This window comes from Parambassis ranga, chromosome 5 (genome assembly GCF_900634625.1).
Source record: "Parambassis ranga chromosome 5, fParRan2.1, whole genome shotgun sequence".
Taxonomy (NCBI): domain Eukaryota; kingdom Metazoa; phylum Chordata; class Actinopteri; family Ambassidae; genus Parambassis; species Parambassis ranga.
The window spans coordinates 1,823,393-1,837,671 of NC_041026.1; the positions used below are offsets into that span (position 1 = coordinate 1,823,393).

General features: G+C 46.5%; 1 long non-coding RNA gene across 2 annotated transcripts; it reads right to left on the minus strand.

Annotated features, from left to right (window-relative positions):
• Positions 1 to 5,183: 5,183 nt before the first annotated feature.
• LOC114436163 (uncharacterized) lies at positions 5,184 to 6,689 on the minus strand. 2 transcript variants are annotated; one of them, XR_003670677.1, is made up of 5 exons: positions 6,435 to 6,689; positions 6,156 to 6,231; positions 5,957 to 6,016; positions 5,758 to 5,883; positions 5,184 to 5,687 (listed from the first exon to the last, which is right to left on the minus strand). It is a non-coding gene; the product is annotated as an uncharacterized LOC114436163 (long non-coding RNA). The 2 variants fall into 2 exon arrangements; XR_003670676.1 differs by having other exon boundaries at positions 6,120 to 6,231.
• Positions 6,690 to 14,279: the final 7,590 nt, after the last annotated feature.

Here is a 14,279-nt window from a genome sequence, read left to right on the forward strand (position 1 = left end):
AGTCACCAATGACCTCCTCATGGCATCGGACCGGGGTCTCGTCTCTGTACTCGTTCTACTGGATCTCAGTGCTGCCTTCGACACCGTAGACCATCGCATCCTGCTACACAGATTGGAACACAAGATCAGGATTACAGGAACAGCACTGCGCTGGTTTAAATCATATTTATCTGACAGATTTCATTTTGTTCACACTAACGATGTGTCTTCCACAGGTACAAGGGTTAACCACGGTGTTCCACAGGGTTCTGTGCTCGGACCGATCCTGTTCACCCTCTACATGCTCCCTCTAGGAAACATCATCCAGAAGCACGGCATAAACTTTCATTGTTATGCTGATGATACCCAGCTGTATTTATCCATGAAGCCTGAAGAAACGGAGCCGCTAGTCAGACTACAGGCGTGTCTAAAGGACATAAAGGACTGGATGTCCTCCAACTTTTTACTATTAAACTCGGACAAGACTGAGGTCATTGTTTTTGGACCGAAACATCTCAGAACTAGTTTATCAGATAATACTTTCTCCCTGGATGGAATTACTCTGGCCTCCAGTACGACTGTGAGGAACCTTGGAGTTATCTTTGACCAAGACATGTCGTTTGTCTCTCATATTAAGCAGGTCTCCAGGACCGCTTTCTTTCACCTGCGTAATATTACTAAGATCAGGAGCATCCTCTCTCAGAGTGATGCTGAAAAGCTCATCCATGCTTTTGTCACTTCAAGACTGGACTACTGCAACTCTTTATTGTCAGGATGTCCACATTACTCCATCAACAGTCTGCAGCTGATCCAGAACGCAGCAGCTAGAGTTCTGACAGGAAGCAGCCAAAGGGATCATATCTCTCCTGTTCTAGCGTCTCTTCACTGGCTCCCAGTGGACTCAAGAATACACTTCAAGATCCTTCTTCTAACCTACAAGGCTCTTCATGGACTTGCTCCATTGTATCTGCAGGACCTGATTGTACCATATGTTCCTAATAGGACACTCAGATCTCTGAGTGCAGGTTTACTAGTAGTTCCTAGGATTCATAGAAGCAGAATGGGAGGACGAGCTTTCAGCTATCAGGCACCGCTATTATGGAACCAGTTACCAATCTGGGTCCGAGAGGCAGACACTGCCTCCACCTTTAAGACTAGACTTAAAACTTTTCTGTTTAGTAAGGCGTACAGTTAGCCTTAGACCTAGTGTGTAGCACAGCTATGCTGCTTTAGGCCTACGTTGTCGGGGGGCACAAACATGATCCACTGAGCAGTTTCCCTCTCACCCTCTAACCTCTCCTTTTCTCTCCTTAGTCTGGCTCACACTGGTCTCAAGACCTGGATGATGACCTGCAGTCCGGCCCGTGAAGTCTCTCCTGCTCTACGTTGTCACGCACAAACACGATCCTCTGAGCACCCTCAGTGGTTCCAGTCGGCTGCACATGGACACAAGGTAAGAACGGATTCTGACAGGAAGAAGGCTCGAAAGAGACATGGGAGGAGGTGTTGAGCCACAGGGAGGGCCCTGCTCCAGGGACGAGCTGCGTTGCGACAAAGCTGGAGGGGAGCAGAGCACTTTACTGTCCCTGCAGGGCGGCGTGTCGGATTAACTGGTGCTCGGAGTGACGTGGGCGTGTCTCTGCAGGACCCGTTTACTTTCTTTTTTTATACCATTTATCATCATATCATCCATTTTGCAACCTGTCATCTTTGTTCCTCTCTCTCTCCTTCATCCTCTCTGTCCTGTCTCCCTCTTCTTCCTCTCTCTCTCCTTCATCCTCTCTGTCCTGTCTCCCTCTTCTCCTCTCTCTCTCCTTCGTCCTCTCTGTCCTGTCTCCCTCTTCTTCTCCTCTCTCTCTCCTTCATCCTCTCTGTCCTGTCTCCCTCTTCTCCTCTCTCTCTCCTCCATCCTCTCTGTCCTGTCTCCCTCTTCTTCTCCTCTCTCTCTCTCCTTCATCCTCTCTGTCCTGTCTCCCTCTTCTCCTCTCTCTCTCTCTCCTTCATCCTCTCTGTCCTGTCTCCCTCTTCTTCTCCTCTCTCTCTCTCTCCTTCATCCTCTCTGTCCTGTCTCCCTCTTCTTCTCCTCTCTCTCTCTCAATAGCAATAGCACGGATACAGACTCAGCACCCGAGTGCATTCATTGCTATCTCAGGTGACTTCAACCACATCAACCTGGACAAAACTCTTCCAACTTTCACTCAGTTTGTGAACTGTCCCATCAGGGAGGGAAGAACAATAGACCTGCTGTATGCTAATGTAAGGGATGCTTACAGCCCCCCCCTCTGGGCAGGTCAGATCACAATTCATCTCACCCCCTGCTATGTGCCTTGTGTTGAGTCTGCCCACAACTTCAAAGACTGTGAGGAGATGGACAGACGAGGCAAATGCAACACTTCAGGGCTGCTTTGAAGTGACTGACTGGCGGGCACTCTGTGAACCCCGCGGCCAGGACATTGATGGGATCACATCAAGTGCATTACTGGATATATAAACTTCTGTGTGGACAGTGTTGTTCCAGTTAGGACAGTGAATTGTTACCCCAACAACAAGCCATGGGTGACTAAGGACATTAAAGCCACTTTAAACAGAAAAAAGTAGGCGTTCAGGGTGGGTGACAGAGAGGAGGTGCGAGCTACACAGAAGGACCTGAGAATAAAAATCAGGGAGGCCAAGGAGAAGTACAGGAGGAAGCTGGAGTGGAAACTTCAGCAAAACAACACAAGAGAGGTGTGGAGTGGCCTGAGGACCATCACTGGTTACAGGTCGAGCAGCAGTGGTGGAGTTAATGGCAGTGTGGGCCAATGAGCTGAATCAGTTTATTAACAGATTTGATACAGTGACCCCAGTTCAGCCTGCTAACGACTCTTCAGCAGCTGAGCGACAACAACCAGCCACGTCACCTGCTCTCTCTTCCCCCACAGCTCATCCAGATGGCCCTGCTCGCACCTCGTCCTCAGACCCCTCGGCCGACAGTCATCACCTGGGAATTACTGCTTCCCCACCTCCACCGATCACCTTCACCACAGAGCAGGTGAGAAGACAGCTGCAGAGACTCCACACAGGCAAAGCTGCAGGCCCTGATGGCGTGAGCCCCAGGGTCCTGAAAGCCTGTGCCCCCCAGCTAAGTGGAGTACTTCATAATGTCTTCAACCTCAGCCTGAGTCTTCAGAGAGTCCCCGTCATGTGGAAGACATCATGCCTCGTTCCTGTTCCAAAGACGCCGTGTCCCAGCAACTTGAAGGACTACAGGCCCGTGGCTCTGACGTCACACATTATGAAGACTCTGGAAAGACTCATTCTGGAACAGCTCCGGCCCTGGGTCCAACCACTTCTTGATCCCCTCCAGTTCGCCTACCAGCCCCGCCTAGGAGTGGAGGACGCTGTCATCTTCCTGCTGGACAGAGTCTACACCCACCTGGATAAGCCAGCAAGCACTGTGAGAATCATGGTTTTTGATTTTTCAAGTGCTTTTGACACCATCAGGCCGGCCACGCTGGCTGAGAAGCTGACAGCGATGCAGGTGGATGCCCCACTGGTGTCCTGGATGGTGGACTATCTGACTGGCAGACCACAGTATGTAAGCCTACAGAGCTGTATGTCAGACAGACTGATCAGCCACACCGGGGCTCCACAGGGGACCGTCCTCTCTCCCTTCCTCTTCGCTTTCTACACCACAGACTTTAACTACTGCACAGAGACCTGCCACCTCCAAACTCTCTGATGACTCTGCAGTGGTTGGATGTATCACTGGTGGTGATGAGAGGGAGTACATGTCCATGGTGGATAACTTTTTCACCTGGAGCAAGAGCAACCACCTACTGCTCAATGTGACAGAGACAAAGAAACTAGTGGTGGATCTGAGGAGGACAAAGGCTCCAGTGACCCCTACCAGCATCAAAGGGGTCAGTGTGGAGGTGGTGGAGGAGTACAAATACCTGGGAATGTACTTGGACCACAAACTGGACTGGAGTTAGAATGTGGACACTGTTTACAGGAAGGGCCAGAGTGGCCTCTACTTCCTGAGGCAGCTGAGGTCCTTCAACATCTGCAGGACAATGATGGGGATGTTTTATGAGTCTGTGGTGGCCAGTGCCATCATGTCTGCTGTTGTCTGCTGGGGCAGCAGTCAATGGCTATGGTCCAAAATAAAGACCATACTGGACTGTCCCTCTCACCCACTCCACACTGTGCTGACCAGCTACAGGAGCTCGTTCAGCAACAGACTCCGACTCCCATGATGCACCACTGAGAGACACAGGAAGTCATTCCTGCCTGTCTCAATCAAACTACTGAACTCTGAACTGTAACAGTCACTCAGACACTGTACATTCATACTGGTACATTCATGTCATGCTCTTTACTATGTAAAGGGTTATACAGTAGTATGTTCTTTAGGTAACAACTCAGGGATTTAAATGTTGTCTAGGTATTTAGATATTTATTATATATTTCTATTTCATATTTCAATTATCTTTTCCTCTAAGTGTCTGTAACAAACAAGAATTTCCCCTTGGGGATAAATAAAGTAATTCTGATTCTGATTCTGAGTAACAGTTTCAGTTTACATGTACAGTATTGTTGTTTTTCTCATTAGAGTATGGTACACCTACAAAACTTAGTGTGAGGGAACTTGTCCTTATGATGCTTGCTACAGTGTAGCGGCTCAGGCTGAACCAGCTTCCCTCAGAGTCATTCCATGGTTGATCACATGATCCACTATTGTAGCTCTGATGACAGTAATTCTATTTCTTCCTCCTCTTCCTCCTGCTTCCTCATGTCCTCATCCTCCTCTAATTCTCACTCTTCTCAGTTTCCTTCTCCCTCCATTGTTCTCCACACTGAAGCTTACCTGTGGCTTATTTACAGAGCTCATGCTGATTGCAAAGTGAACTAATGATGTAAAACAGTTCTCACATGTGACAGTGTAGCCAGACAGTTGGCAAAATAGTGTAAATACCAGCCATAAATGTGTGTAGTTTTACTAGGAGTGTGTTGATCATTTGGAAGTTGTGTGTAAAGCAGTGAGTTGTGTTTACAGTTCCTCAAAAAGATGCTGTGCAGTGGGTTATATTTATACAATTGCAAATTGTGTGTTACAAAAGTGCAAACTGAGTGTAGAGCAGTTTTTTTGCTTTTAGTTTTGTAAACTCTGTGAGTGATTTTGCTATAACTATTAATAGTTTTAGAAATTGTGCTTTAAGAATAATTGTTAGTGTTTAAGCAATCAGAAAAAAACTTTATGTCACTTCACCTCACAATGTGCTGACAGCAGCTTGTTCGGTGAGTAAACTCTGACAGGCCGTAGTGCTGCAGAGGTTTAACCCTTTGGACTATCAGTATCAATAAATATGGATCATATCAGTGTAGTACCAACATGAAATCTGCCGTGTCCACTCCCTCTCACTCGATTGTGTCATTATGAATCCACTCACAGGCCCATGTGGTCCCATCTGCAACAAGCTTCTCTGCCATTTTCTTGGTTACCATGGAAACAAGTCCTGGTCTGAAGCCTTCAGTTCACAGACAGTGATGTCTGTGTCATGTGGAAGTCATTTTGGGACACAGACACACACCTGCTGCTGTTGTAGACGGTAAATGTTCAGATGCTGGAGTTCAGGACTCTGATGTCTCCTCACCCTCCCTGGACATGATGTATAACAGGAGGTTCAAGACATGACGTCTCTGCTGGTCAAGTTCTGCAAGATTCACTGTGACACAAACATAAATGTCAACAACACAACTGGTTATACAAACACATGATACACACTGGAAACATACCTCTGTTCCTTCTCTGTTGAAAAATAATAAAGACCACAGCTCCAATCATTGTAGCTGCTGCCAGGACCGCTACAACTTTGTCCAGTGTTATGTCAGATGAAGGACTTTCCTCTGGTTGTGCTGCACCTGTATGAACACAATTGGTGGATCAGTGGTTTTATTTTGAAAAGCTGTCTGGTCACATTATAATTACCAGTACCTGTCTGTCCTGGTGTGGTGAGAGACAGAGAGACCTGCTCCACATTCAGGACCATGTGGACTGTGGAAGACATCAGTGTTAGTGTAATAACACTGTAATAACACTAACACAGCTCAGTCACGCTGTTTAAAGGTCTAATTAACCAGAGTCCAGGACTGCCCACCTCCCCATGGTGTGGTTATAATTAGCCATGTCACACCTGTAGTTTCCAGAGTCTTCAGTCCTGAGTCTGGACAGGTGCAGTCGGACACTTTGTACTTTGACAGCAGACGTCCCTGTGAAGGACAGAGACAGACAATGAGTAGAGCAGGACTCTCTGAATTCCTAAAGGCTACATGTTTATCTGGATGAAGAGCTTTAGACAAACAGAAACACAACCTCACATCAAATTTAGTCTAAAAAGTTGTACCAATAATTTACTTTCACATTCTCTTTAAAGTCAAAGCAGCATCACTGTAAACTGAACATGACGACTCACAGTCTGAGGCCAGGCTGAACAACAGGAAAAGGACGTGGATCATCTTCTCCCTGTGACAATAAAGTTTTATTGAACAACGTACTCGAGTTAATTCTCAGTGTTATTTATCATCTTTCAGACATGAGAGCTCAGCAGGTCAAAGTCTAAACACCTTCTAAACATGAGAATAGTTTCATACTGTCATGGAATAAACAGGATTATCAGTCATCAGAGGAGTTCAGACACTTACATGTTTAAAGGTGAGTTCGCAGCAAACCTTGTAAACTCTGACTGCACCTGTGAAGCTGTCAACAACAACAGCAGGAATGCTGTTCTCCAAGAAGTGGAGCCTCTTTAAACTCTACAAAGGGTGGAGGTGAGATTATTTACCTAAAAGTGAAACTAAAGAGAGGAGGGTGCATTCAGCTTTGTGATATATTAACTTCAAGCTGCAGTGTGTGTGTGTGTGTGTGTGTGTGTTACATACACTGATCAGCCATCACATAAATCAATACTTTCACTGTGTTCATGTTAACAGAGCGTGCAGGGTGGAGGAACAGAGGCCTGGTCCCTGCACCCAGCAGAGACAACCTGCACAGGGTTCATCCTTTATTCAGTTTCTGGTTAGTACAACAATGGTTCACTCCTCCCTCTAGTGGTCCAAAGTGGTACTACAAAGACATCATATTTCTCTCCATTGGCTCCCTGTTGAACCCATCACAGACTTTAAAGTTCTTCTCCTGACCCCTAGAGTCCAGGCTGTGGATCCACCACTAAGATTCAGCTTCACAGCAGCTGATAAGTCCTGCAGTTAATCTGAGCCTAATGCAAGTATGTGCACAGACCTGTGAGCATCATCTCATCCGTCCAGCAGGATCCACTGTGCACCCTCTCTGAGATGATCATGGCTGTAGTTACTCTCTTCTCCACTAGGTGTCCCCATAGACTTCAAACATACAGAAAATAACCAGAAAAGGATGGACCATCAGAGGACGTCAGTGTCCTCACTGGAGGACCTTTATCACATCATCTTTGTCACAGCTGTTCTTCATCACTAACAAACACATTGACAACAACACGCGCTGTCTCACCTCGTGTCTCTGGACTTTAAACTGCACCAACATGGCGGCTCCGTTCTAAACTTTCTCTGTCTCGACAATAATTCATTGAAACGAGTTTATGAAGTAAACTGTATGAAGGTCCATAACGGCACTTTGTATCAGAACCGATGGACTCAGCTCGGTCTGGGTTCTTTCTGCGTCTACGCCAGAAGCTGCACATGCTCCAAGGAAAAGTAACGTCACCCCGATTGTTCAAATTGATCGTAAAATGTGCTGTCAATCACCCAAAGAGGCTTCCAGGCAGCTCACACAGCACAGTGCACCACACTGTTTGAATCAGCTTTATTTGACCCTCACATTTACAGGAAACATCTCCAGAGCTACACAAACATCATGTCCTGCTTCGACTGGTTAAATTCATCATAGAAAAAATAAACTACAAACTAAACAGCATGAGGCACATAAACATTATAGTTCCTCTACTGCCCCCTACTGGGCTGAAGGAAGCTCCACCAGAGGACCAATGTTTGATTTTGATTGTTTACAATAAGAGTAGACAGCATCACAGTTTGAGGGGAAACAGCACAGGTGAAGGTGAACACACAGAGACCTCACACAGCCAGAGAGACTCAGTCCTACTCATTCTGTCAGACTGATCTCAGCCAATCAGGACAGCTGCTACTGCTGCTGCTGCTGCTATCAGGCCAATGCTGAGTCCTGCTCGTCCTCCTGTGTCTGCTGGTGGACTCACAGCTGGACTCAGAGCTGGTCTGTCAGTGTGTGTCTGAGCAGCAGCTGCTGTAAAGGACAAAAATGTGAGTTGAGACTTGTTGATGTTTAAATGAACATGTGGACTGTTTGAATTGAACCTGATGCTGTCTGTCTGTACAGAATATTATATGTTACAGTTAGAAGAACAGAAATCAGACAGTTCTCAGCAGACAGCAGCTTTAACTTACTCACCAGAGACTGTGAGCTCACAGGAGGCTAAGTGGTAATCAGTTTGAATATCTGTCCACACTGCACACGAATACCAACCAGAGTCTTCAGTCCTGAGTCTGGACAGATGAAGTCTGATTCGTCCTTCTCTGAGGGCGTCTGTGTCACTCTGGACTCTTCCTGAAAAACCTTCAACCACATACTCTGAGCTCTCAACTCCTTTATAGACAAAATACAGTCTTGAGATGTTACCATTGCTTATATGGTGACAGCTGATAGAAATCTCCTCAGTCTTAGTCTGAGTGTCTGTGGGGAACGTCCACTCCAGTGTGATGTTGTGGTCCTCCTCTGCCTGATAGGAGCTCTGTGTCTCCTTCACTTCAAGTGCTGCTGCTGAGGAGGTGAGGATGAGGAGCAGCAGGATCATCTTCTCTCTGTGAGAGGACACAGAGGTGAAGAGTCATCAGGTTCAGTCAGTACGGCTACAACAACATCAATCTACAGTCTGACTGAAACTCACAGTCACACTCTGTGTCAGCTTTTACAGTCTGCACTGCTGCACACACACACACACCTCTGTCAGCAGGTGGCACTGAAGGACACATTCAGTCTGAACTTAGTGTGACAGTGAGGGTGATGTGTCAATGACTGAGGCTGCTACAACTACACAGTGAGTCCATGAGAAACAGCAGAAATAATGTCAGGCTGCAGAGTAGAAAACATTAAAAATCTTTTTTGTCCAACAAGTCTCCATCAGTGTGTGAACGTCCCTCCTTCACACAGACTGGATGTGTCCACATGTGTCTCTTGGTGGGTCCATGGTTGTCCCTCCTGTCATGTCTTTGTTCCATCAACATGTGTGTGTTTGTGCTGCTAAACCCATTCTGTACAAACAGATTGTTCTTACACTTCTATACAAACTTACACTGTTCTTCATCACACACACACTAACACAACAACAACACACTGGCTCTTACCTTGTGTCTCTGTACATCTGAGTGACAGCACTCTGATCATCAACACAGACACAAAACCTGCACAATGAAAGTCACACAAAGAGCAGCAGACTAAAGGAGAACAGTTTCCATCCTCTACCAGCAGCATCCTGCCTCCTCTCCTCTGATTGGCTGATCTTTGTATGTGGGCGGGGCTGCAAACTGAAACTGAAACATAGAATATTATTTTTATAAGGTTGCGAAGAGTATTTTACAAAATCGGGAAGCTGCAGCAGTTTCTGTATGAGAATCTGAACACAAAGTGTGTGTGTGTCTGTTGTGAACACTGTTCACTGTTTACAGACTAAAATGTCAAAATGTCAACAAAGGTAAAATGTGTCGTCAATAAAAACACACACAACTATCTGTCAGCACAAGTGATTCTTTACCTGCTTGGCACATCAGTCTGTCACACCTCTGACGGTGCCATTGTGACTGCAGGGTCATCAGCCGGGGACCACCTTTCCTCGACGTTTCGCTCCATTATTGCCGGAACATCTTGTTGTGGAGGAGGTACGGTGGGGACGTCTCCCCACCGGGCCCTGCATTCTGCGTAGGATCCTTCCTTTCCCCATGCCTTGTCCTTCCTTCGGAGCCAGATGGCAGTTGCTGACCAAAGCACCATATCTGGTCGTAGGTTCGTCATGGTGATCTCTGCAGGAAATTTCAGTTGGAGGTCGAGCTGCCATCTGCCAATTGCCTCCTACTGAGAGAAGGGACTTTTCTGTCTTGGTGCAGGGCTGTACTTTGGTCCCGGGCCTGGTAAATTGGATCGACTTTGGGGCTGTGAGTGGGTTGTTCCTGTTAGCCTCCTGCTTGCGGACCTCCAGGATCTCTGCTAACTTGCACAAGACCCTGTCATGCCGCCACCTAAACCTGCCCTGAGACAGTGCTGTCCTCCAGAGAGGATATGCTTCAAGTTTGGTTTTGGGGTGTTACACAGGTGCAAGGTTGTTCTGTGCCATACTGTATGTGAAGGTTCTGGGGGCCGGGGAGTGTATCGTAGGTGGCCCTAATCCAGATGCTCAGTCTTGCCTGTGGTGTCCTCCGCATGGTGATGGTCCTTGTTGTCCATCTGCCTTGCTGCTGTTGGCTCACCGCTGTGATCTTGTAGCTTTCCTCGTTGTTTCCTGCCTGTTCTACTACTTCCACTACATTCCATTCGGTACATTCCTGTACATATTTGAGGATTGGCAGATTGAATCACCAGGTCCGGTGAGTCTCTCAGCTCAAAAAGGAGCCTCACCTTCTCCTTTTTGTACCCCAGGCTGATGGAGTGCAGAGGGAGCTGTAGGGAGTTTCTCCTGAAGAGTGCCGCGTTGGAGAAGCATCTGAGGAGGCCGAGCCATTTCCTGATGTTACTGTTGGCCTTTGCTTCCAGCTTCTTGACCGTTGTCATGGTGATGTCACTCAGTTTCAGGGGCCACATTATTCGATGGAACAGTGTGAACTGGTAACACCAGACCTTTAGTTTCCCTGGTAGGGGGCACTGATCTATCTTGTGAAAACTGTCCTGAAGTTGAGTTTTTACAGCTGAGGCCACGTTCCTATCAGATAAATCAGCCATGTACAGACTATGGAGACTTTTCACTGGTTCTTCAACCAGAAGGGGAATTCTTTCACCATCCACGGTGAAGATGATGTTGTCATTTCTGATCCCTTTCTGGATTGAAAGGCTGTGAGACTTTGGTGATTTGGCCTTCATACGGGCCCAGGCTAGCAGCTCCTCCAGCCGTTTGAGAAGTCTGGCTGTGCAGGCTGCTGTTTGGAGGAGCATAGTGACATCATCCATGTAGCACCGTATGCCTGGGAGTCTTTGGCCTGTCTGAGATCTAACCCCTCGCACCATCTGTCTTCCACCGATCAGGAGGATCTCAAACGTAGCCGTGAAGAGGATGGGAGAGATGGAGCATCCCATTGCTATCCCCTTCTCAAGCTGCTGCCAGTCAGTTGCTCTGTCCCAGGTTGTGTAGCAGTTTTGAAATAGTTTCCTACTATGTTCTGGATGGATGGTGGTAAATGGAAGAATTCAAAGGCGTATGTAATGAGTTGGTGGGGAACTGAGCCAAAGGCATTTGCCAGGTCCAAGCACACTACGTGCAGATCCTCTTTCCTTTTTTTCTCTGTCTGGATTTGCTCCCAGATCATCCCTGAGTGCTCCACTGTGTTGCACTGTGTTGTCAATAAAAACACACAACACACTAATAAAGATGTATTCACAATGTTCACACAGTAACACAACTACTGCACACACAGTGACTCATTTACTGATCCATGAGGACAAACCCACTGTTTACATTCATACACACATCATGTTTATCGAAGGTAAACAAAGAGCAAAATTAACTTTACAGGTTTATGTTATGTTGTTATGAACACTGATGGTTTCTAGAAACACAGAATAAGTGGTATCAACAGAGGACAAGAGGTTTCTGTTCCCTGTGAGCGAGCGCACACGCCGACTGAGAACAGAACTAGAGTTTAGAGACATCAAAATGAAACCAATGATCAGAAAATGAAGAAGTGACACACACGTTTACGAAATCATTTCAGAAATAAAAAGCACACTGTCTCACATCAGGTCCTCTGGAGCAGGAACACAGAAACAGACTTAAAGTCCCTGTTAGGGTTAGAGGACGCTGCAGAGACACAGAGACTGAAGACAGAGCAGCATCATGACTGCAAACACGTGACACACGATAAACTGTTGCAATTTTGAACAGTGGGTCAATAATTAGAACAAAGCAGGAGATCCTGACTCACACAGTTTCTACAGGAAGTGAAACCTAAAGAGAGATTAAGAGAAATCATCATTTGGATCCAAACACAGAATAAGTGAGTTTCTACAAGCTGCTTCTGCTTTTAGTGAACAAGGAGCTCCGAGCAGCAGTCATGTTCAGGGCTGTGTCAGAGGTTCAGAAACACAGACATCTGAACATTCATCCATCATAAAACATCTGAAGATGATGGCTGACCATGTTTAGTCACAGGTTGACTGCTATTCACTAACTAGGCCACACCAGATGGATTTAATGACTTCACTGAAATGTTAAGGATGAATGGGAGGAAGGGAGATTTGAAACGAAGAAAAGATATTGGAGGGGTTGATGGGTGAGGGATGAGGGGATGGGGGGGGGGGGCAGATGCACCTGAATATATAGGTAATCATATAATGAGGCATGGCCTTGTTCCTGAACCCAAGTTAATAACTTCATTTAAATTTTCAGTCACTAAAATGTCCCTGCAGCTCATGATGAGGCGCAAAAATGACTGGATAGCTTAAAGATCTGTCGGGTGCGGTGGAAGTAGGACTCAGGCACGGTGGAAGTAGGACTCAGGCAGGAATGAGGTTTTATTAACAGAACAAAACACAAACTCCAAAAATACAAAACCAACCCAAGAAACTCAAGCAACAAATAATCCAAACTTACTGAAACGCTGGAGAAACAAAGAGTAACAGGGAAGGTGACAAGGACTATCTGGCACAGACAAAGGGAAACACAGGAGCTAAATAGACAATAAACAAGACACAGGTGAAACACATTAGGGCGGGGTGAACAATCACCAAAGGGGGTAACACAAGGGAAGTAAAATACACAGACAAACACAAGGGAGACAAGACTTTCAAAATAAAACAGGAAACAGGACGGAACCAAAGTAACTTCACAAAGACTGCCAGAAACAGGACAACACAGGGGAACAGTAGGAGACCTGAAAACTAAGAATTAACTCAAGAAAACAAAGGAAGAACCAAAGAACACATCAACAAGTCATGACAAAAAGACGCTTTCAGAGTGACCACAGTTCACAGTGACCTCAAACGCAGACACACAAGCAGGACTCAGACCGACAGATGAGACTGGACCTGATGCAGGTCTGAACCTGGAGATAGAGGCTGCTGCAGTATCGTCCCATCTGTCCACCATAATCTGAATGTATTCTGCGTTGAAGACACATGTAGAGACTCATGTTCAGTCATGAAGTCTTGGATGTTTGTACCTGCACGTACAGCTGTCTGACAGGAACAAGTACAACAAGCTGCAACATGCTGGAGCAGAGAGCCGAGCAGGACGGAGCACTGCGTGCCGAGTGTGTCTGTTGTGTTGTCAGTGTGTCACAGCCATGCCGAGAAAACACACAAGTACAACGTGAATACAGCAGAAACACAGAGGACCACTGACAGGATACAAGTAATGAAGTTTAACACAAAGACAACAACATGGAGCCAGTCATGAAGAAACACACAAACACATCTGATATTCAACACACAAACCCAGAAAGTGATGATTGATTATGTCTTATTGAAGAATAAACTCATGGAAGACAGTAAACTACAAACTAAACAGCATGAGGCACATAGAAACATTATAGTTCCTCTACTGCCCCCTACTGGGCTGAAGGAAGCTCCACCAGAGGACCAATGTTTGACTTTGTTTACAATAAGAGTAGACAGCATTACAGTTTGAGGGGAAACAACACAGGTGAAGGTGAACACACTGAGACCTCACACAGCCAGAGAGACTCAGTCCTACTCATTCTGTCAGACTGACCTCAGCCAATCAGGACAGCTGCTACTGCTGCCGCTATCAGGCCAATGCTGAGTCCTGCTCGTCCTCCTGTGTCTGCTGCAACATGATTTGGATTTGGTGATTGTGTGGATGATAACATTTGACAATAATCCCCTCAGTCTTAGTCTGAGTGTCTGTGGGGAACGTCCACTCCAGTGTGATGTTGTGGTTCTCCTCTGCCTGATAGGAGCTCTGTGTCTCCTTCACTTCAAGTGCTGCTGCTGAGGAGGTGAGGATGAGGAGCAGCAGGATCATCTTCTCTCTGTGAGAGGACACAGAGGTGAAGAGTCATCAGGTTCAGTC